Raw genomic sequence first — 24,068 nt, 5'->3', positions numbered from 1 at the left:
GGTCTGGAAGGATGGGTAGGCATCTGCCAGGGAATGAAGGGAAGGGAGTAGGACAGACAGACAGAAGTACGTTGTTGCAACGGAGCCTAGTGGTCTTCGGAACCCTGAGAAGGGTCACGGGGCAGAAATGCAGGGTGAGAAGGAAAGGTGAGAGATGAGGCGGAGTGAGCCAGGAGTACGTGGGAAGGGCCATCTATTCCCAGGCAGGACACTTAAACTTATTCCTGCAGGAATCACAGCCAAGAAAGGTGAGATTCACTTTTTAGGGAGCTCATTTTGGCCGGAGCAAGAGGAGTTTGAATTTATGGACCATCCACCCTGTTGGTATTTATACTTCCTTGCCTCTGTGTCTGTCTCTCCTTCTCAGCATTCTCTTCCTTCTCTCTCTCTCTCTCTCTCTGCCTTCCTCCCTCCCTCTCTCTCTGTCTCTCTCTCATGTGTTTTCTTGTACAGGTCTCTCCTCTTTATGTGCTTCTTCCCATTTTTTCCTCAAGACACTATCCTTTGAAGACATCCCTCCACCGTCTCCATCTCATCTGTCCCAAACAACTTTCCGATTCCATCTCCAGGACTCATTTTCGCCAGGACCCTAGTCCTACCCGGGCTTGGTTGGGTCCTTCCCAAACAAGTAGCTCAGGATTTCCTCTTGAACAACAAGATCTTTGGGGCCTCTCCAGCGCACAGACAAGACATCTGGAAGAAGGAGCCACCCTCTACTGGGCCCAGAGAAAGTGAGCCACCAGGTCCTGAGGCCTACATGGAACCAGTGAACTGGGGGACAGCACACTGTCCTCTCCAGCAGCCTGATGCTGCTCACAACATAGTTGGTGCCAACAGCTCTGAAGCCTCCGGCCTTCCAGCCTCATCCAGGAGAGCCTACGGCCTGCTTGCTCTCATCACCTCCCACCTTCGGCTCTGCAGTGACTCCTGGCTTGTGCCCACCCTCCCCAGGCACAGGACCACTGGACCAGTATAGCACCTCCTCCAAGCCCATCCTGCGACTCCTCTCCAGGACCGTTCTCTCCCCTGGGACAAGAAGGTCAAGCTGCTCTTCTAGACATGACCTCAGAGATGTGCAGCAAGGGCCCTGGCCCAATTTATCACCACGGGGCTATAATTAGGTTTGTTAACATACAGTCCAGTGTAGTCTTGTTGACTAGGAACTTAATCACGTTACTATTGAGTTCCTGTACGCGTTGCTTGGGGTGACTGTTTTACTTGTAGAGTTATAGCCAAGCCCAACGGGAGGAAATTAGCTTTGGACACAAGTTTGGAGGGGGGGGCGGTTCTTTTTCCTCATGACTTTGTCTCCCTCCCCCCCCTTCCATGTGAAAATATTTAGCAAACAGTGACAATGATGAAAAACAGTAGGAAACAAAATGTTCTACATTAGTATAAAACATGAAAAATGCAGCAAGGACCCTTAGCGGTACAACATGTGTTATGCTGGCTGGCAGTCCATTAGCTCTGATAGACATTTCACTTACCTAAGTCAAATATAACAGTCTAGTATTCATTAATATAAGAAGGGGCTGTGGAATCAGAGCTACCATCTGGCTGGGCCGACAGAATAATCTACAACTCATGATTAGGTCTAAGGAGTGGGGTTTCACTTTAATCTTTCTCATTGCTCGAAATTTCCATCTGCGCAGTTCGGCACATCATTTTTCTTCAAGACAAATGTGCTGTTTTTCATGTTCCAAAATTAGATCAGAAGAAAACGATTAATCATGTCACGGCCTGGGAAAGGAAACAAAGCTCCGATATTCTGCAGCTCTCCCCCCCTCCCTCCCCCTCCCTCTCCCCCCCCCCCCCCGCCGCCCCCCGCGGCCCGCCCCTCCCCGGCCCCGGCCCCGGACGGTTGCAAGTTTTGCTTTTTTCCCCAACCTCTGGGTTTTCAGCACAACTTTCGAGACGCCACCGCCAGCCGAGAGGAGGAGGAGGGGGAGGAGCGGGAGGGGGGGAGGGCGCCGGCCGGGCCTGCGGGGCAGCGGGTGCGGGGCAGGGGGGGGCCGGGACCCCGCGCCCCGGGTCACCGCCCGGGCCGCGCCGCACCCGCAGTGGGGTGCGCGGTGGGGGCGCGGCCGCTCGCCCCCGGGAGACGGAAGGGCCGCGAGCCTCCCGCCCGCGCCCCCCGCCCGCGGCCGCCACCGTCCTGTCTGTCAGCCGGCGCGCAAGTCATAACAAATCCCTGGCGCGGAGCTGAAGCTGAGCATTTGCCGGAGCGTCAGGGGGATGATGAATGACCCGCAGGCCTTTGAAGTGCTCCGCCAGTTCAGCTGGGTCCGCGGCGCTGACAGAGAAATATACACAACAGCGTAACCAATAATGAGAACATTAAACATTCCTGCGCCCTGACAGGCTGACAGCAAACCCGGCTCCCATCAATCACCGCGCAGATAGAGCCCTGACACCCGCCCCCCGCGCGCCCGCGGTCACCTTGCCCTCGCCCCCGCCCCCGCCCCCGCCCCCGCCCCGCGCGCGCCCGCCCGCTCCAAGGCGCGCCCCCGCGCCGCCCCCCTCCCCGCCACTCCCCGCGCCGCCCCCATCCTCCCCGCCGCTCCTCCCCGCAGCCCTCCCCACTGCTCCCCGCTCCTCCTCCCCGCTCCTCCTCTCTCCCGCCACTCCTCCCCACTCTGCCCTGCTCCCGCCGCTCCTCCCCGCTCCTCCTCGCCGCCCTACCCCCGCCGCTCCTCCGCAGTGCTCCTCCCCGCTCCTCCCTGCTCCCGCCGCTCCTCCCCACTCTTCCCTGCTCCTGCCGCTCCTCTCCAGTGCTCCTCCCCGCTCCTCCCCACTCCTCCCCGCCACCCCTCCCCGCCGCTCCACCCCGCAGCCCTCCCGCTGCTTCCCGCCATTCCTCCCCGCTCCTCCCCGCTCCTCCCCTCTCCCGCCACTCCTCCCCACTCTTCCCTGCTCCTGCCGCTCCTCCCCGCCGCTCCTCTCCAGTACTCCTCCCCACTCCTCCCCACAGCCCTCCCCGCCGCCCTCCCGCTGCTTCCCGCCATTCCTTCCCGCTCCTCCCCAGTGCTCCTCCCCGCAGCCCTCCCGCTCCTCGCCGCCGCTCCTCCCCAGTGCTCCTCCCCGCAGCCCTCCCGCTCCTCCCCGCCGCTCCTCCCCAGTGCTCCTCCCCGCAGCCCTCCCGCTCCTCCCCGCCGCTCCTCCCCAGTGCTCCTCCCCGCAGCCCTCCCCGCTCCTCCCCGCTGCTCCTCCCCGCCGCCTCCTCCGGCCCGTCCCGGCCGCCCGGGCTGCCTCGGAGGAGCCTCGCCCGCGGAGGTCGGCGGAGGCCGAGGCCCCTGGCCCTGGGCTGGCCGCCGCCGCCGAAGCAGGGCCCGAGTGCGAAGCCTTGGTGTCCGCGCTGACGCTCTGTCGCCCTTAACCGGAGGCAAATGACGACGGAGGCTCGGAGAACCCTCCTGGAAGGAAGGCGGGCGGCCCCAAGGGACCCCGGCGGGAGCCCCCACGGCCCGCCCCCGCGGGGACCGGCCTCCCCAAGTGGGTTGATCCGACGCGATCTGGCTTCGGAGCGGCCTAAAGGGGCAAACAGCGGAGACACACAAAGGTCTCTTCCTTTTCCTGCAGCAGGAAATGGAATCTGCCCAGATAAAGCCTTTGGAGGGACCTTGGCCCTGTTGGGCAGGAGCCGCTGCTGACCTCTCAGCCCCTTTCTGGACGCCCCCCCCCCCCCGCCCCCCCGCAGGGCTCCCAGGAGAACTGGGTTTTAGCCACATTTTCCCGGCCCGGCCTCTACTCCCACCTCCAGGACGAGGCGAGGCATTTCTCCCGACGCCCAGCCCCACGCCCCGGATTATCCCTGCCAGGCCCACAGCCCACGCACGAGCCAAGAGCTCAGGGCAGAGCCCTGGGCCAGGGGCAGTGAGAAGCCAGGGTTCTAGTCCTACCACGGGAACTTGAGCACGCCAGAGTTTCCCTGTACCTCTATTTCTTCATCCACAGGAGAGTGGAAGCCCCAACCTCAGGGCCCAGGTCTCTCCAGATGCAAACGGTTATTTTACTCCTTTTGTTCTTGGAGCTTCCTTTCTTCCTTTCTTCCTTCCTTCCCTCCCTCCCTCCCTCCCTCCTTCCTTTCTTCCTTCCTTCCATCCTTCCCTGGCTTTGGGGGAAAGACATTCCCTGACTTTTCAGAAAGTCATGAAAAATGCGCCGCAGCCTCCACAAATGTGTCCAGAGATGGTGAGTGGCAGACGGGGTGCGCCGTGCCCCTGGGCACCCAGGGACCAAGGGTGTTAGAAGGAATCTGGCGGGAACCTGGGGGAGGAGATGGAGAGGCAAGTGGAAACCTACCCTGGAGAGCCCAGGCTTTGAGAAGAGGCTGGATGGGGACACCTCAGGTGTGTCTGCGTGCTGGTTTACGGGAGCCAGCTCAGCTGTGAGGAAGAGACATCTGCTCCAGGCTCTAGACTATCTTGTCCTTTCCTTTCGCCCACCTGGAAAGCCCAGCCCTGTTGTCACCACCTCTAGGACAAGTTTGTTCTGCTTGTCCTGGCCCGCAATGACCTTGCCCTTCTCTGAGGTCCTGTGACCCTGGCCCAAATGAGCATCTGGCCTGCCCAGCTGTACTCAAAGCTGCTTGGGACAGGGATGGTGCCATGCTCTGCCCTTCGCTGGGTTACCTGGGACTGGCACAGCATCTTGTTCTAAATTGGCCACTGCACTGAGGGGGGCATTTGACAGGATGAGCACTGGGTGTTATTCTGTATGTTGGCAAATTGAACACCAATAAAAAATAAATTTATTAGTTAAAAAAAACAAATAAATAAATAAATAAATAAATAAAAATAAATTGGCTGCTACCTACAGCCCCCTTCTCTAAGGAACTGCTCCTATCAGACCCGCTCAAGGGAAAGACCTCAGAGGCCATGTTCCTACTGCATGTTTACCACAGCTGGATGGCCCAGTAAAGAACACCTGTCCCTGCAACCAAGCAGATTCTCTCTTCCTTGAAAATTTGAACTCAAGCACAGGTGGTGTTAGGCTCCTAAAAGTCACTAGCGTTTGGGGTGGAGGCAGTCATTTTGAGCCGTGGTAGATGCTGAGGAGAAAGGAAAAGAAAAAAAAAGAAAAAGAAAGAAAAGCCAATCTTCAAAGGAAAACAGAGAATGAGGAAGTGGGCAGAAAAGATATGAAATACCAGATAAATCCAGAAGACAGCAGGACTTCAATTCCTGACTTGCTCATTCCTGTCCTCTAAGGCCTTATTCTACTGCTTCCTGCCCTGGGATGCCCGCCAGGCGGCTGACCACTAGAAAAGCTCTATGACCCGGACCTGGCCAATCCTTCTATCTTTCTGCCTGCGAAGATTGGCCCAGGATAGGCATGTGACCTATGCCAGGCCAGTCAGAGTCCTTCCTTGGGATTTTATATACTGATTCTGAAAGAGAGATAGTGTCTGTTCCTTTTATTTATTTTTCTGAAGATTTTATTTATCTGAGAGAGAGAGAGAGAGAACATGTGAGGGGAGGGGCAGGGGCAAAGGGAGAGGGAGAAGCAGACTCCCCGCTGAGCAGGGAGCCCGATGCAGGGACTCTATCCCAGGACCCCAGGATCATGACCTGAGCAGAAGCCAGATGCTTAACCATCTGAGCCACCCAGGCACCCCTACCCATTCCTTTTAGATTGAGACTTCTAAGGCTAGGACCCCGGAGCTCGTACTGCTTTGGCTACTGCGATCTGAAGAAACAACTTACCCTAGAAGCAAATTATGCCAACCAGAGCAGTGGAGTCTACTAAGGACGAGTCTGATGACTTCTTCAGGCCCCTGGATCCAGTCAAGCCTGAAGCCCACTCTACCCTGGGCCTTCACAGCAAGTGAGCCAATCATTCCCTTTCTTGCTTAAACTAATTTTAGTTTTGTTTTTGCCACTTGCAATCCAGAGAGTCCTCATACTGGCATTCAGGGGACATGTCAATTTAGGAGGATTCACCTAAAATCAATAAATCCTTTTACTCTTTTTCTTTTTCTTTTTTTCTTCCTTCTTCTTCATACACACACACACACACACACACACACACGACTAATACTCTGCTGAGGCCCATATGAAGGCTGCAGTGAGCCTTTTCTCCTCCTCTCTTCCTCTCCAAGTCTTCCCCGTGATCTCACCCATCCTGCCAAGACAGGCCCAAGTGATGTACTTCTAAGCCTATCAGGAATGGTAATTCTCTGGCCCTGTGGTTTGTCCCCACCCCCAAGCAAGAAGAGGACAGGCATGGTGAGCAATCAGTGGAGTGGTGGGCCTTCCACCCAAACGGGCCTAAACTTGTTTGGCTGTCCTCCCTGCCAGACTCACAAGAAGCCAGAGCTTGGGCTGAACCCTGGTCCACCTGAGACAGGTCACAGGGCTCACGCTTCAGACACACTTTGCCCTCAGTAGTGCTTTGGGACCAACCATGGGCCCCTGGATATTCATCGTCATTCTAATCCTGCTCTGAGGAGAAGACTCCTGGACGAGAGGTAGCATGGGAGAGTTTTCACTTTGATTTGAAGTGAAAAGTGATTAGAGCTGTTCAGTTGATAGCAAGCTTAAGGGAAGCCAATCTTGTGTGCTGCGGCCACTTAAAAAAATTGAGCCAGGAAAAACTGACATAAGTGAAGGTGATGAGCAGTCAGGGGACCTGGTCATTGAGGAACAGGGAAAAGTCCTCAGGATGGAAACGTGACAACTCCATCAACAGTGAGTGGGTTGGCACATGCTTGTTCTCCAGGAAATGGCTGTGAAGGCCCCAGGCAGGCACGGGCCGGATGCAGTTAGGACTCAAGAGTATAAGTTTCCTTGGGATGCCTAGTGGCTCAGGAGTCAGGACATGATCCCGGAGTCCCAGGATCGAGTCCCACATCGGGTTTCCTGCATGGAGCCTGCTTCTCCCTCTGCCTGTGTCTGCCTCTCTCTCTCTCCCTCTGTGTCTTTCATGAATTACTAAATAAAATCCTTCAAAAAAAAAAAGTATGGGTTTCCTTCTTTCTTGTCTGGTCCTCATTCCCCAGGGGAAGGACCAGTGCCAATGAGCTTTGCAAGGAAGCAGCTTTGATCACCATCTAAGAATTTTCTGACAATTCAAACTGTGCAGCAATTGGAAGGGGCCCCTGTTGTAAGGTGATGATCTCCACATTATTACAGGGATGCAAGAAGAGACTAGATCATTCCATGGGATGCCGTAAAAAGAATCTCTAAATGGAGTGTAAGCTGGGCTTTTAGGCCTTTTTTTCAATTCAATGACTTCTGTACCTCATTTGTTCCCTCTGCCAAGTGGGCATGAGGCTCTGTTTGCCATGGGACCTCCTCATCTTCCTAAATGTATGGGTGGGACAGTTGGATTTTCCAAAAATGTGGCTGGTTATACTTTCAGCAATGGCCTCAACAACATCTCCTATCCCATAAACTCCTTTTGCAGTATCACCTTGCCTCTCCCCGTGAAGAAGCTAATTTCTTTCCCATTCACTGTGCTGGCTTGTGACTGATTCCATGAATAGAATGTAGCAGAAGCGACACTGCATGACTTCTGCACTAGACTAGAAAAGGCCATGCAGCTTCTGGTGGCTCTCTGAGGCACTTGTCCTGGAATCCAGCCGCCATGCTGTGAGGAAGCCCAAAGTAGCCCTGCAGAGAGTTCGTATGGAGAGGCTTGTGGAGCTTCAGAGCCATGGCCAAGCCACATTCCAGCTCACAGCAAGCCTCAACCACCAAACATGTGAATGAAGGCTTTTCCAGATGATTCCCCCAGCCTTTGAGTCCACTCAGCTGAGGCCCCTGGAGACAAACCATTCTCACTGTGCCCTATCCACGTTCCTGGCCCACAGAAACTGTGACACTATAAAACGGATTTGGGGTGGTTTGTTATGTAGCAATTGTACCCAAACGGGAGGGAGGCTCTCAGGGGCCTGTGGGCATGAGGCACGCCTAGGGCTGGGACCCACTGGTGGCTCGGTTCTTACCCTCTATTGTGCCTCAGCCCTCTCCCCAAACTGGCCCTCTCTCCAGCCAGGTTTTTTCCCAATTCAAAAGCTAGGCCTTGTCCCTCACACAAACAGGCCTTGTCTCCACCCCTCCCAGCCTCAGACATCCGCGCAGGCCCACCGGGCAGCAAGAAGTGTTAGGGGTACAGGAGTCGTGACCACCTCCACCAGGCCCCCTCCCCGTGCCCTCTTGTCATAGCCCTGGGACAGCAAAGTTTAGGAGAAAGTGCTTTCTGTTCTGTGACTCCCACTTAGAATTCCACCCATGAATTCAAAATTCGAGTGACTATCCCCTCCCTATCCGGACCCCCGTTTCTTCCGGGCAGGCACTCTACATTATCACAGGCCTCGAATCCCTCCCATACCCTGGGCTGTCCCAGGGCCCCCCTGCCAGGGTGCAGGAAGCAGGCTGGGGCACTGGTGGCAGCATGTCCGAGTGTCCGTGGTGCCGGCTGTGACTGGTGAGGCGGGGAGAGCCCACTCGGAAGGCAAGGTTCAGCTCCTTGGGAAGAAGACAGACTGTTCATAGATGATTCGCTGGCATCTCTGCTTGGAAATTAATGATTCAACAGGCTCTTGCTGGTGCTGGAGGATAGCGGGTAAGGCCCCAAGCGTGGAGCCCAGTGGCACAGGCCTGTGTCGCAGCGCAGCGCCGAGCATCAGCCTGCAGCCCCGAGGCTCCAGACCCAGACACGCTCCCTCTGCTGTCTTTGTGCCCCACCTGCCCAGCACTGCCAGGGAGCCCTGAGCCCTGGCCCAACCACAGCCGGAGCCACCCAACTAGAATCATGGCCAAATTTCTGCAATAACCACTTCTGGTTCTTAAAAATAAATAAATAAATAAATAAATAAATAAATAAATAAATAAATAAATAAATAAATAAATAGAAAAGATTGTCCAAACATGACTGTGGCTCTCCTGAGACAAGTCCTTCACGGGGCAGCATCATGTGCGTCTGAACCCAGTGCCCCCACACAACCTTGCTTGCGGGTGCTGCTGCTAGCATCGCAGTGTGGGGCCAGGCTGCCGTCACCTGCTGTGGAGATGTCATGCCTCCTCGCTCAGCAGGGCGTCGGCCTCCTTCTGGCCAACACTTCATCTGACCGCGCACATGAGCGGGCGGGTGGCCCACGCCCCACCCATCCTCTCACCCCCTCTGGTCAGCACAGAGTGGAGCACATGTCCCGAGCTTGGACAGTCGGGTTCTTCCCGGGGCTTTTATTTATTTTTTTTTTTAAGATTTTATTTATTTATTCATGAAAGACACAGAGAGAGAAAGAGGCAGAGACACAGGCAGAGGGAGAAGCAGGCTCCATGCAGGGAGCCCGATGTGGGACTCGATCCCAGGACTCCAGGATCAGGCCCTGGGCTGAAGGCAGGCACTCAACCGCTGGGCCACCCAGGCTGCCCTTCCAGGGCTTTTAAACTAGACCAGGGATAGATATCTCGTCCTCTGTGGGCACTGATGTGACCCCACGGTAAAGAGCAGCTGGGGAGAGAAGGATGGGACCAGAGAGCAGCAGGACCTAGGGAGGGCGCCTTGGGTCCTGACTGGTTGCAGGCCCTGGGTCCACTCGTCACCGCCCTGCTCAAGCCTCATGCGTCCAGCCTCCCCTCAGGAAACCCTGGGTTGCGGGCAGGCCGGACCCTGGCGCGGGGGACAGGACGGTAGGTAAGGGGACGGGAGGCCAGTAAAGTGAACAGAGACAAGCCCAGGATGGGGGGACCGAAAGGTGGATTGCAAGGTGCTGGAGCCGGGGGGTCGGGGGGGGGGTGCGGCATACACCAAGTGGGGAGATCCATCTGTCCCCCAGCTCAGGGGACTGGGACCGCTGAGAGATGGAAAAAGAGATCACCAGGTGCCGGGGTTCAGACACTATGGCCGGGTCACCCGGAGCGGGCAGCGGCACCAGGGCAGAGCACCCCGGCCTCCCAGAGCCAAGGCCAGAGGCCGCCCCACCGGGCTCACCCCCAGCTGTGCGAGGAGAGGACCAGGCCCCCTCCTGCAAGGACCAGAAGCCCCCCGCAGAAGGGCATTTCTGAGCCACTCGGGCAGAGGGCGCGCTTTAGTCCCCCCATTGGGCGTGCACTGTCTCCTGTCCTCACTGTCTCCCGTCCTCACTGTCTCCCGTCCTCACTGTCTCCCGTCCTCACTGTCTCTCCGTCCTCACTGTCTCTCCGTCCTCACGGTCTCCCGTCCTCACGGTCTCCCGTCCTCACTGCCTCCCGTCCTCACTGTCTCTCCGTCCTCACCGTCTCCCGTCCTCACGGTCTCCCGTCCTCACGGTCTCCCGTCCTCACGGTCTCCCGTCCTCACTGTCTCCCAGTCCTCACAGCTCCCTGCCGATGGACACTATTGATCATGCTCGCTTCCCAGTAAAGAAAATGGAAACAGAGAAGCTAAGCAACCCGTCTCAGGTTACAGAGGTGGGAAGAGGTGGCTTTCTACCCTAGTCTCTCTGGCTCCAAAAAACCGGAAATTTAAGCTTATTTTGTGGCTCCAGGCTCTTTTTGAAAATAGTTTTATTCCTAATCCTGTGGCTCTGGTGGCACCTAAAAGAACAGCCGATGCAAATGAGGACAAAGAGCTCGTGGGGATCCCTTCCTGGCCCAGCGTCCGTTCTCTAGGCCGCCTCTCCGGTGCGCTCTGCATTTCCCTCTGATGGAGAGAGGCTGCCCTGAACGAGTGTGATGTTTTCCCTTTGCCCTCGGGTCCTCCCAGGGGAGTGCAGGTCAAAGTGTCATAACCAGCTCTTCGGGAAACCAACCAACCAACCAACCAACCAACCAACCAGCACAAGGCCTAGCCTGTAGCATTTGCCGCTACTCCTACCAATTCAATTCCAAGCTGCCAACATGCTGTCCCTGAATGGAACTGGGGGGAGGGTCCCAGCCTACCACTGGCCCCGCCCCCCAGACAAGGGAAGATTCCAGAGCTAAATTGGTGCTAAGTGCAAGGACTTGCAAATCAGCTAACAGCCCTCCAGCAGTTTATCAGGGACTCCAAGAGGCTCCGAGTGGGAGGACTGCCGCCAGCAGAAGAGTCTGTCCGTGATGCTCTTGATGCCAAGAGACCAGGATCCACCAGTGTCATTAACTAGAAGTTTAAATGGTTCAGAATGAATTATGGAAAATTTGGTGTCATGGTTTAGAGATCGGACTCTGAAGCCAGATGGTATTGAGTCCCGTCCTATGTGACCTTGTCACATAACCTATGTGTAAAATGGGGATGTCACCAGGGCCAAGGGAGTTATGCGGAGTACGAGGACTCCGGTGAGGAATGTGACCCCAAAGCTCTCCACGCAGTGCCTGGCACATACTAAACCCTCAAGAATAAAATAAAATAAAATAAAATAAAATAAAATAAAATAAAATAAAATAAAATAAAATAAAATAAAATAAAAAACCCTCAAGAAGTATTGGTGGCCTGTTGAGTGTGGCATCTCACGGTACTTAGTCACATTTCTTTAGCTCTTGCTTTAATTGCGTCCTCTGTTTAAAAATCGGTAATCCCGGCTAATATTTATGCCCAGGTTTTCTAAAAAGTCATTATATTTTTTTTTAAGTCCGTTTACATGGAAACAAGAGGCTACCTTCCCCTTAGTTAACCACACCCATGGAAATGTGCTGGTGTAAGTCAGAAGCCGGAGAGCTTGGTGGCAGGACAACCTTTGGGGCATTAGCCTTACGCGCCCCGTGCCTGGACGGGACGCTAATCCTAGCCCTGGGTCCTGACTCAGGAGCGTCCCATCCAGCCTGCAAAGGGCCGGGGAATGCTCCGAACCTGAGGCCGGAGTGGGGCGCTGGGGGATTCTGTGTCCCTTCTGTGCTCTCCTCCCTGATCCCCTCTGTCCCCTTCCCCACCCTCTCTCCGGAGCAGATCCCGGCCCATCTAGCTGTCCGTCTGTCTGTCCTCAGGCCTCTCCCCACCACTCTGCACTCCCAGACTGGTTTGTTAGGGCCTGAAAATGAAGATGTTTCCCCTCAGATGAGCACATTTGCAGAAGGTGTGTCCGAGATTCCCTGGGCTGGGGTTGGGCGGTCTCTCGAGAAAGTTGTCCCCCCACCACCACCCCAGCGGGCCATCCTCACCCAGCCCTTCTTCCCCCTCTCCCTCCAGCGCCCCCACCCCACTCTGCTTACTTATTGGAGGAGTAATAAATATTGGGCCGACAGGCCCTTCTCACAGTTACAAAGCCTACCTGTAAGCGAGCTCAATAATTAGCAGTCCTGAAGATGATATATGACTTTCATTACCCTCTGGGACTGGAGACTAAATGAGGACAGAGCTAATTGCCGTGCAAAGCAGTTTGGCATGAATGAGAAAAATGCAGGCCCTGTCTCCTGCCAAAAAAAGGGCCCTATTGCCGCTCTGATCTCAAGGCTGGTTTCTGCCGCAGGAGTTCACTCGGTGTTCATAAATCATGGGCTGCTTACAGCTGGGGCTGCCCTGAGTCGTCAGCGGGCTGTGTGCTGAGTGACAGGTCCCAGCCGACTGCATGAGAGCTGCAGCTCGCTCCTTTCTTCTCCTCCTCCTCGTCCTCTTCCTCCTCCTTTTGGCACTGACCAGAAAATTAAACCCAGACTCCTCAGAGAGGGGAGGCCGCGTGGGGGTGGCAGCTGTTGACTCGGTTGGGTTCTGGATGCCCATGCCCAGCTGCTCACGCCCTGCACACTGCCTCTCCCTCCTCCAAACACGCCCTGGGCCCCCACCCCACCTCCAGGCTGGGGGAGGAGGGCTCTCTCCATCCTCAGGGGGAGGCAGGCCCCTCCTGGAATGCTCCAGACTCAGCTTTTGTCCTTGGTTTGTCATCCAGACAAATGTGGCCTCTCTTCTGGCCACATGTCTCCTTCTCCCCTCACCACCCTTTCAGGAAACGTTCCCCTTCCCTTAAAGGGGAAGGACTGACACCAGCCACATGTGTGTCTGCAGCTGACAGATGTGCACAAGCCATGGAGGGCGGGGCTCACTGTGATGGACGGGCTGTGACAGCGGGGGGAGAGGGGGGACACCTCCTAAGAACATTTTCAGCCCTGCCCCTCAGCCCTGCCCCCGGCCACTCCTCAAGGAGCCCAGCTTTCTGAGGGTCCCAGGTGGGAAATGCCCTGACCACGCAGAGCCAGAGCCCCATCCCTGTCCCCTTCCACTCACTCTTCCCGGCTGGGAGCAAAGTTCCCTCCCTCGTGGGCAGACACCAATCTCACCCTCAGAGCTGAGCTTCCTGGCTTTTCTAAGGGCAGTCATAATAATTAATTCTTAGTGTGGCCAAATTATATTTGACACTTAATTTAAAACTCAAGGTTCCATAATGCAAAGTCGTCTCCTGGTAATAAGGGTGACATGCACAATGAGTGTGTGTGTGACGTGACAGCCAGGGTTGGAGGGGCGGTCCATAACTCCCAAAGAGGGAAGGAGCTGACTTTTATTGAACAGCTACTTTACATCCACGGATTTCCTGGATTTCTTGCTTTCTTGCTCATTATCCCGTTATTTTCTCACTTCCTTCCCAACAAGCCCATGAGGCAAGTGCTAGCTCTTGCCTCCTTTGTGCAGATGAGGAGATGGAGACCCAGTGAGGTTAATTCACCCAAGGTCATACTGTTAGGGAAGAAACCAAGCTGGTGTTCACGATCTTAGGAGCCTCCTGCTTCTTTGTGTTGTTCAGTTCCTCCTTTAAGGATGGAGGCAGGGGTTCCCCAAACTAGAAGCCCTGCCTGCTTTACGAGGAGGGTGAGAGTAAGGGCCGCACTTCAGCTGCGGATTGCAGAATGCCTGGCTACGGCAGCTTAAACCAGTAGAGGTTATTTGTCTCACATAACAGAAGGCCAGAGTCAGGTCACCCAGGACTGGTGCGGCCAACAATGACTTCGAGAATCCAAACCCGGTCTTTGGTCTTTGGTCTACTCCATCATCCTTGCCTTCTAGCTTCTTGCATTCTGGTGACCAAGTGGCTGCTGTCCTACCAAGCATCATATCTCAGTCCAGGGAGGGAAAAGAGGTCAGGGAGAAGGGTGAGAAGGAATTCTCCAGCCAAGCCTTTGTCTTGTTATTTGGGAAGAGGAGCCTTCCCCAGCAGACCTCCCTTTGCCTCTCATTTACTGGAACTGGATCCCATACCAGTTCCCCCATCTAGACCAATCATAAGCCAGGGGGGATCCCTGGGTGGTGCAGCGGTTTGGCGCCTGCCTTTGGCCCAGGGCGCGATCCTGGAGACCCGGGATCGAATCCCACGTCGGGCTCCCGGTGCATGGAGCCTGCTTCTCCCTCTGCCTGTGTCTCTGCCTCTCTCTCTCTCTCTGTGTGTGACTATCATAAATAAATAAAAATTAAAAAAAAATCATAAGCCAGGGGAATGAGTTGCCATCGTTCATTTAAACCAATCATGATTCATCTCCTGGGGCTGGTGAGGTCCCAGGGTCCCAGCTGCCCAAAGATCAAGACCATCCAGCTGCTAGTTACAAAAATCCCACTGTTAACAGGGAAGGAGGGGGATGGCTGTTGAGTATCCAATGGACAGCATGTCACACCTAGTCCTTACCCTTGGCCACCTCTTGTTCTCATGGAAGAAACCTAGGGCCCAGCTAGAGAAAGACTGATTTTCTGGAAATGTGCACAGACAGCTTTGGGGAGTTTTGGAAATTTGATTCCCTACCATCTTCCCCTCGGTTTTGTCCACCCAAGCTCCCTAGTGGTAAGAGTTTGTGTTTTGGCCTTTGGACCTAGGTCTGTGATCTATATGTGTGCATGGGGAGGGGTGACACCATGGCCACTTTCCTGTGCGTGAGCCCCAGAGCCAGCTGCGGAGTCGGCTTAGGGCACTTTAATGACTGAGTCAAGTGAGGGGTTGCTCCCCCAGGAAGGTTAAGATCCGCATGCCGGAGACCCTGTCGTCTTACTGATGAAGTTAACACTCCTGCTTTGTAAAATCATTGACAGTCAAGTTGATTTTGAAATAGTCAAGCTATTATGAAAGGAGTGTTCTTGTCCCCCCTCCACCTGGAGCTGGGGTAAGGACTGAGCATTCCCTCCCCACCAAGTCTATAGCACCCATGGGAAAGTTCTCATCACTGTCTCCACCTGGGGGCAGATTCACTTGTTGGGGAGGCATCCGTCCAGAAGCAGAGTGGAGACAGGTGGCACACTTGAAAGGAGCCGTTGGGCTGGGGGATCGGGTGGGGCTACACAGCAACAGTTAACCAGCTCACTGCCCAGCCTACAGGACTCCACAGGCCTTTTCTGGGCTCCAGTCTGCCTCTCTCACTCCCATATTTCTTATATGGCCCAAAACTTTCTCAAGAGGCTCCTCCGTGCAGATAGGAAGGATGAGGGGAGGTTTCTGAGTGCTATGGCCCCATTTCAGGCTCCAGGTGCAAACGAGGTCACATCTCTCTTTCCTCAAGATCCCAATGGCTTCTCATATCCTTGAGAATGAAACTCAAACTCTTTACCTTGACCCACAAGTAGGGTGACCTATTATCCCCGACATTATTATTAGTAGCACCCTTTTCAGTCCCAAATGTGTACTAGTCTGGATGATGAATTATGTGGCCACCTTATCAAGCAGTAGGCTCTGCATGTTCCCAGCCCTGCCTCTGCCCCCAGGCTCCTCTTCTCTGCTCGCTCCAGCTCACATGCCTCACTCTAGCCAGGCAGAGCCATTCTTTTTCTTCTTTTCTTTTCTTTTTTTTTTTTTTTTTTTTTTAAGTAGGCTCCATGCCCAGCATGGACCTCAGTTTGGGGCTTGAACTCAAGACCCTGAGATCAAGATCTGAGCTGAGATCAAGAGTAGGACACTTAACCAGCTGAGCCACCTAGGTGCCCCAGACAAAACCATTCTTTGAAGGGACCTAGCTCTTGGCTGCCTCAGGACCCTTGTACCCTCATTACCCCACCTCAGCTCTCAAGTCTCATTTCAATGTTTCTTTTTCAAAGAGGTTTCCTTTATCTATTCCCTATGAACCTTAGTTCTATCATACAAATGGTGTTATTCTCCTTTATCGCCAGAATCATCAATTTGATGATTAAATAAATCATCAATTCATTTAATACGTTTCCTCCATTGTATCATAAGCAGTCACCCCTGTAGCTCCAAAACCTAGCAGAGGCTGTTGCCCCATAACAGTCGAATGAGTGAATGATGAATACATGATGTTTCTCCCAAATGCATATATACACTCCCAAGATAACAAAGTCACTATAGTCATCTGCAAGGAGATGTGATTCTAGCACAATTTGAGCTTCCCAGCAACATATCACATCTTTCTGAGCAGCCCATCACAGTAGGTCAAACAAAGGCTGTTATAGAATGAGAGACACTGCCCCATAAGGCCTTCCCTGCACCTGGTTCTCATCTTACTCCAGGAAGGACATCAGCCAATTTGCCTCCAAAACCACATCACCATATACAATGTCATAGTGAACATATACACATCCCTTTATGAACCTGTGAGAACATTTACCCGGAATCTAGATTTCCCAGGTAGCTCAATCAATAGATTACCAGAGATATACATACTTAATATACTTAATTGGTTTAACCTCCCTTTTTTTGGTCTTCATAAGTTCTAGGATTCTTGGGCTGATTATCTATCTTGACAACTAGGGCCTTGAAACAAATTTAATTTGATAAAAAATACACACCATTCTTCTGAGTATCATGGAAAGTTTGCTATCTCTTCTAGATATAGGTTTGTGTGCTATTGTCCACCCTTGGGCAAAAGGCATCAGAATGAGCTAGATGCTAAGGAGGTGGCCTGGGCAATGTGAACCTTTGCCCAGCTCCTGGGATAGGTGGGGAGCAAGAGCAAAAAAGAAAAAGCTCTGATAAAGGCTGGCCCTCCTGAAAGTATGATGTCATTCATTCTCCTGGAAACCAATGGAAAAATCCATTGTACAGAACACTAGGTGTTTTTCTCTGAGACCTAGGTTGGGCTGATGGCAACAACCAGAGCCCTGCTAGGCCCGGAGAGATGAGCATGCAAGCTAGGAATCACAGAATGGTCAGCCTGGGGCCTGTGGGAAGGGAAAGGAGAGGGAGGGCCCTCAGATCAGCCCCTGCCAACTCAAAACAGAAAAGCCATTCTGCTCCCACCCTCTCCTCCCAATCAGAACTACATAAGGCAAATGCCTGCTTGGCTCATCTGCAGCCTGTACACAGGCCAGCCCAGACCCAATGAACTCTGGCATGAGACATCCAGAAATTTGGCAGAATGATGAAATGAGCAGCCTGGAATTTCACCTGAGCAGCAGAAGGAAGAACCCTGTCCTGGGGGGCAGCCACAGACAGCTTCCCAACTCCAGTAGAATGAATTCAGCCTTGTGGACAGACATATAGACAAATGTGTAATCAGGGATGATAGATATACAGCTATGGGTGCAGAGATACATATCCTGTCATATAAACTCACTTCTCTTCCAGCCAATCCCATAACCCACCTCAGTGTCTTCCAGAATAGTCTCCCAGTTTAATGGCACTATTCTGAAAGCAAAAGAGCACTGAGCACTTTTCACTTCCAGCCAAGATGGAGTAACAGGGATGGGATTTATTCTCCCACCTGAAATAACTAAAACATGGTACAAAATATATGAGACCACCTTTGAGACACTGAAAATGAAGCAAAAAAGATGGGAAACCAAAAGTCATAGACTTCTCCCAATGTATTGCTTTGAATGTTTCTAGGATGCAGCAAAGGGAAGAAGAATCCCAGGCAGAGCTTAGTCAAGGAGATGAATTAAGGAGATGGAGCTAAGATGATCTCTGAGGAAACCAAGGTTATCTGGCATTTGCAGGATAGATTCCTGGAGAGGAAAGAGCTGCACAGACAACCTCAGAGATGTGCAGTTCTCCCTTAAATACTCAGCAAAGTACTGGCCAGGACACGGTGTATGAGGATGCTACCCAAGCCCACTGGAAGAATGGTCAGGAAAGATTAGAGGGCCAAGAATATTTCCTGTTTCCAGCCAAACTGGAAACCCTCATTTTTCACTGGGCATTGGGTAGAGTACTTTAGAAAGGTCTTGCAAAATTAGCCCTAGGAAAACACTACTCTGGTTCCACTAACACATTTTAAAGGCAAAACCCAAAAGTATCAAACTGTTTCAAGTAACTTAATGGCAACCAGAACAAAGCTCAGAAAGATTTATAAAAATATAAAGTACTCGACAAAGTAAAATCCGAAATGTCTGGCATTCATCAAAAATTACCACCCATGTAAAGAAGTAAGAAAATGCAACTCATAAAGGGGAGAAAAATCAATCAATAAAAACCCAGAACTGACACAGACATTACAATTAGTGGACAAGAACATTAAAGCAGTCATTGTAACCGTATCCATATTTCCAAAAGCTGGAGGAGACAGCAAACATGTTAAGTAGAGAAATGGAAGATACAAAAAAGACCCATATCAACTTCTAGAAAAGTAAAATTCACCACCTCATCAGATAACTGTAGGATACCTCAAGCAACCTCATATATAATTATACAATTATATTGTATTATATTATATTATATTATATTATATTAGCACACACACATGCACAGTGTGAATCCCCAAAGGAAAAGAGAAACAAAGAGGAAATAATGGCCACAATTTTTTAGCAAACTACTACTAAAGCTCACTCAAGAAGAAATAGATATCCTGAAAATTCCTATATCTCTTATAGAAATCAAATTGACAGTCATAAACCTTCCTCGTCTCAGATGATTTTACTGGTAAATTCTGTCAAACATTTAAGTTAGAAATAACATCAACGCTACACACTCTTCCAGAAAGTTGAAGAGGATAGAATACTCCTGAACTCATTCTATGAGGCTCACATTACTTTACCAAAACTAGACATGCTACTAAAAAACTGTTAACCCATATCCTTTGATATAAAAATTCTGAAAAAAAAAATTCTGAACAACATTTTAGTAAATTGACCCTAACAATATGTAAAAAAATACATTTTGACCAGGTGAGTTTATCCCAGGGATCCAAGATGGATTTAATATCCAAAACTCAGGCAGCCCGGGTGGCTCAGTGGTTTCGCGCCGCCTTCCGCCCAGGGCGTCATCCTGGAGACCCGGGATCGAGTCCCACGTCGGGCTCCCTGCATGGAGCCTGCTCCTCCCTCTGCCTGTGTCTCTGCCTCTCTCCTCTCTCTCTCTCTCTCTTTCTCTCTCTCTCTCTCTCCATCTCTCATGAGTAAGTAAATAAAATCTTTAAAATAATAATAATAATATCCAAAACTCCATTAATCCGATATACCAGGGATCCCTGGGTGGCGCAGCGGTTTGGCGCCTGCCTTTGGCCCAGGGCGCGATCCTGGAGACCCGGGATCTAATCCCAAGTCGGGCTCCCGGTGCATGGAGCCTGTTTCTCCCTCTGCCTGTGTCTCTGCCTCTCTCTCTCTCTGTGTATGTGACTATCATAAATAAATAAAATGTTTTAAAAAATATGATATACCATATTAATAGAATGAAGGTGATAAAAGCCAATTGATTATCTCACTCAATACAAGAACAGGAACTTGACAAAATCCAGCACCCATGCATGATGGAAATTCTCAGAAACTAGAAATAGAAGGAAATATCCTTGACCTGATAAAGGGCACTACAGAAAGTTATAAGATGAACAATGTCTGAGGATCTAATGTAAAACATGGTGACTATGGTTGATAACACTGTATTGCATAACTGACATTTGCTAACAGCTTAGAGATTGAACCCTTACCCAAAAAAAAAAAAAAGAATGCATGAAGTGATGGATGTCAATTAACTACATGGAGGGGTGGGTACTCCTTCCACAGTGTATATGTGTATCAGATTGCTGTGATGTCCACTTTAAATATTTTACAATTTGGGGGGCACCTGGGTGGCTCAGTTGGTTAAAGCATCAGACTCTTGGTTTCAGCTCTTGTTATGATTTCCAGGTTGTGGGATTGAGCCTGCATAGGGCTCCTTGCTCAGTGCGGAGTCTGCTTATCTCTCTCCCTCTGCTCCCCACCCCCAAGCTCACACTCTCTTTCATACACACACACACACACACAAACACTCTCTCTCTCTCTCTCTCCTCCTCTCTCACATATACACACACTCTCTAAAATAAATAAATAAATAAATAAATAAATAAATAAATAAATAAATAATCTTTTAAATAAATAAATCAATATCTTACAATTTTGTCAATTATACCTCAATAAAGGGGATCCCTGGGTGGCGCAGCGGTTTAGCGCCTGCCTTTGGCCCAGGGCGCAGTCCTGGAAACCCGGGATCGAATCCCACGTCGGGCTCCCGGTGCATGGAGCCTGCTTCTCCCTCTGCCTATGTCTCTGCCTCTCTCTCTCTCTGTGTGACTATCATAAATAAATAAATAAAAAATTAAAAAAAAAAGAAAAAGAAAAATTCACTGACTGAAAAAGTGGCAGGATCCCTGGAAGGAAGAATTAAAAAAAAAATTATACCTCAATAAAGCCTTAAATGTTTCTAAAAATCATATAATACCATCAAAACTATGAACTTTTTAGGGATAAATCTGACAAAAGATGTGTAAGACTTATGTACTGAAAACTACAAACTGTTACTGAAAGAAAATAAAGAAGACCTAAATAAGTGGAGAGATATACCAGGTTCAGAGGTCAGGAGACAGGAGGTCACTTCTCCCCAAATTCATGTACAGTATCAAAGCAATCCTAATCAAAATCTCAGCGAGCTCTTGGCAGAAACTGACAAATTTTCAGCTGATTCTAAAATTCATATGGAAATACAAAAAAAATGTATAATAGCCAAAACAACTTTGAAAAGGAACAAAGGAAGAAGTCTAGCACTACTTGATCTCAGGACCTGTTAGAAAACTGCAGTTAGCAAGATAGTATGGAACTGGCATCAAGACAGACAAACAGATAATGGAACAGAAAGAGACCCACACATATGTGGACAATAAATTTTCAACAAAGATGCAAAGCCAATTCAGTGAAGAAAGCTAGTCTTTTCAACAAATGGTGCTGAAACAATTGGACATGTGCATGTAAAAACAGAAAAAGTAATTCAAGCTATACCTCATACTATATACAAAGTGTTAGATCAAAATGGATCATAGACTTATCATGTAAAACCTAAAACTGGAAATTTCTAGAAATCTTTGTACCTTGAGTCAAGCAAAAATTTCTTAGGTATGACATCAAACACAGGATACATACAGGGAAAAAATAGTAAATTGGACTTGATCAAAATTAAAGTTTTCTATGCTTCAAAAGACAATGCTAAAAGAATGAAAAGACAAGTCATACATTCGGAGGAATTTGTACAAATCACACAACTGGGAGAGGACTTACGTCTCGAAAACATGAAGAACTCTCAAAATTCAAAAATGAGAAAACAAACAACTCAATATAAAAATATTTGAGCACAATATTGAGCACAATATTTGAGCAGCCACTTTCCCAAAGAATATATATGGCAAACAATAGTCAATAGGGAAATGCAAATTAGAGCCACATTAGGATACTGCTGCACACCTACTAGAATAAACCGTTGAAATCTAAAAGACTGACCATACCAAGTGTTGGTAAGGATGGGGGAGAACTGGAAATTTCATGCACGGCTGCTAGGAGTGTAACAGGGTTCGATCACTTTGGGAAACAGTTTGACAGCCTCTTCAGAAAGTTAACATACCCCTGGCTTATCATCCACCTTGTTGCCAGATATGTGCCCAGAAGAAATGAAAGCATAGATCCGTGTGAAGACCTGTAGAAAAATGTTTTAGCAGCTTTATTTGTAAAAGCCCCAAACTGGAAACAACCCAAATATCCATCCACAGATGAATAGACAAACAAGTGCTGTGTTAAAAGAACAAAATGCTAAGGAGATACGTGTACCCCCATATCCACAGCAGCATTATGCACAATAGCCAAAAGGTGGAAGCAGTCCAAGCCTCCACCAATGGATGAATGGATGAATGGATAAACAAAATGTGGTCTAAACGTGCAATGGAATATTATTCAGTCTTTAAAAGAAAGGAAATTCTGACATTTGCTACCACAAGGATGAACACTGACGACAGTGAAATAAGCCAGACATAAAAAAGACAAATATTGCACAATTCCTCTTATTGTGATCAAATTCATAGAGACAGATGGTAGAAGGGTGGCTGTCAGGAGTAGGGGCAGAGGGCATAAGGGGTTATTGTTTAATGGGTACAAAATTTTACTTTGCAAGATGCCAAGACTTCTGTGGATGGGCGGTGGTGACAGCCACTCAATGATGTGAATGTACTTCACACCATTGAACTGTGTACACTTAAAAAATGGCTAAGATGGTCAATTTTATGTTATGTGTATCTAATCACAATTTAAAATGTTTAAACTTTTTTTTTTTTTTTAATGCCAGGGAAAGAAAGATTCCTTGAAAGTATCCTAGACAGCTTCCTGGAGGAGGTATCATTTGAGTGTGATCCAAGAAGGAGAGTAGGATTTACCTGGAGAACAGGACTTGGGCATCCCAGGCAGGGGACAGCTTGAGCAAAAGCAGGGAGGCCAGGACGGGCTGCAGGGTGTGGGGTCAGAGAGGCGGCAGCAGGGCATCTGGAGCTGGGGTGGGGGGAGACGAGGCTGAAAAGTAGACTGCACCCACCCCACAGGGGCCTCTGGGCCTCTGTCAGAGAAGAGACATTTATAAACATCAGCCGTGAGGGAGCCAGACCCACGGTGCCATGGCTCCATCAAGACAGCCATTCGGGAAGGGAAAGACTTGGGATCGGCTCTGGACAGTCGTGGAAAAATAAACATGTCCCTGGACATTCAGGAAACGCTCGGCAAGGCTGTGTCCAGGCGGGGCTGTTTGCTTATTTGTGACTTTCCTGCTTTCCATCACCCTGTCAGCAGCCACCCTGCCCCAATCCTGACCCTGACACCTGGCCCGGCCTGGCCTCAGTCATTGGCTTCAGAAGATAACTGGCCCCCGGGAGGGGAAGGCAGGCAGGCCAGAGGGGCGGCACACACGGGGTTGGCGGGTAAGTGTGCGTGTCAGAGTCTATTTGCACACAAGCGGGTCTGGAAGCATTGTGAATAGCAAAAGATGTGTGTGCGCGTGTGTTTGCACGCATGTGCATGAGTGGATCTGTGTATACATGTGAAGGCTGATACATGTCAGTGTGTGTATGTGTGTGTGTGTGCTCACATGCATGTGTGTAGGTGAGCAGTGGGGGCCTGGATGAGGCAGTACAGACCCAGCCCCAGAGGGACTGGGTTCAAATCCAAACTCAGGCAAGTTACTTAGCTTCTCCAAGCCTCGGTTTTTATACCAGTTAAATGGAAAAATAACATTACCCATCCCATAGGTTGTGGAAGGACTCAGATGAACTGGTGGACAGAAAGCACTTGATGAAACGGTGCTGGTACAGAGTAAGCGCCTGACAAGTGCTAGCAGTGATTATTCATAAGGGCACCTGTGTGTGTGTGTGTGTGTGTGTGTGTGTGTGTGTGCGCGCGCGCACAAGTGTGTGTCTGCGTGGGTTCCGAGGGTGGAAAGGTGAGCAGCTTTGCAGTCGATGAGCATCAATGCACTCAAGGGGGGAAGAGCAGCCATGAGCAGCCAGGTGCCCGCCCCCGGCGCTTCCCCAGCCTGGCACCCAGCCCCTAGGAACCTGGGCCCAGCCTCCGCGGGGGGGGGGGGGGGGGGGGGGGGGGGGGCGGCAAGCAAGGCCTTCGGGCAGCTTCCTTCTCCGCAGCCCTGGCTTTGCCGAGAGGCCCTACTCAAGGCGGCCGCTTCCTGCCTTGGGCTGCTCAAGCCTCCTCTTCTCTTGCCATTTCCTCAGGCTGGAGGATCACGGGTACTTTCTTCTATCAAAGGCCACTGACCCCAAAAAGAAATCAAGCAAGGGTCATATAAAAAAATCAACTTAATCTGGGAACTGTTTTTCCTTGAAGACAAAGGAACTCAACCCCTCTGCTTTTTAAATCAAGAACAGTAAGTGGCGCCAATTCTAGAAAAAAAAAAAAAGTCCTCAATTTCATACTATGTGAAATTGCTTTATAAAGGATAAAGCACTTTACAGATGTGAGGAAGTCTTCTGAGAGGCACAGCACACCCCCTAGGCAGGGGAGGGCCTAGGAAGGGG

The 24,068-nt window shown here is 50.8% G+C and overlaps 2 long non-coding RNA genes across 8 annotated transcripts in view; both read right to left on the bottom strand.

The window, feature by feature from the left end:
- LOC102154060 overlaps positions 1 to 24,068 on the bottom strand; it is an 85,418-nt gene that overhangs the window by 34,185 nt on the left and 27,165 nt on the right. Inside the window, exons 6-7 of one of the 7 annotated variants that reach the window (XR_005357980.1) lie at positions 22,428 to 22,603; positions 21,148 to 21,697 (exon numbers count right to left, since the gene is read on the bottom strand). The exons of 1 other annotated variant lie outside the window; for it this stretch is intronic. This is a non-coding gene — a long non-coding RNA (uncharacterized LOC102154060). Of the gene's footprint in view, positions 1 to 21,147; positions 21,698 to 22,285; positions 22,604 to 23,617; positions 23,804 to 23,828; positions 24,058 to 24,068 lie in introns of those variants that run through there. 5 more of the 7 variants (XR_005357978.1, XR_005357982.1, XR_005357977.1 and 2 more) reach the window with 5 other exon arrangements.
- On the bottom strand, positions 1,596 to 1,932 carry LOC119876195. The gene is made up of 2 exons (XR_005357989.1): positions 1,888 to 1,932; positions 1,596 to 1,740 (listed from the first exon to the last, which is right to left on the bottom strand). It is a non-coding gene; the product is annotated as an uncharacterized LOC119876195 (long non-coding RNA).

Source organism: Canis lupus, chromosome 4 (genome assembly GCF_011100685.1).
Source record: "Canis lupus familiaris isolate Mischka breed German Shepherd chromosome 4, alternate assembly UU_Cfam_GSD_1.0, whole genome shotgun sequence".
NCBI classification, from domain to species: domain Eukaryota; kingdom Metazoa; phylum Chordata; class Mammalia; order Carnivora; family Canidae; genus Canis; species Canis lupus.
Note: the sequence above shows the minus strand (reverse complement) of the source record. Positions and strands in the feature narration are given on the sequence as shown.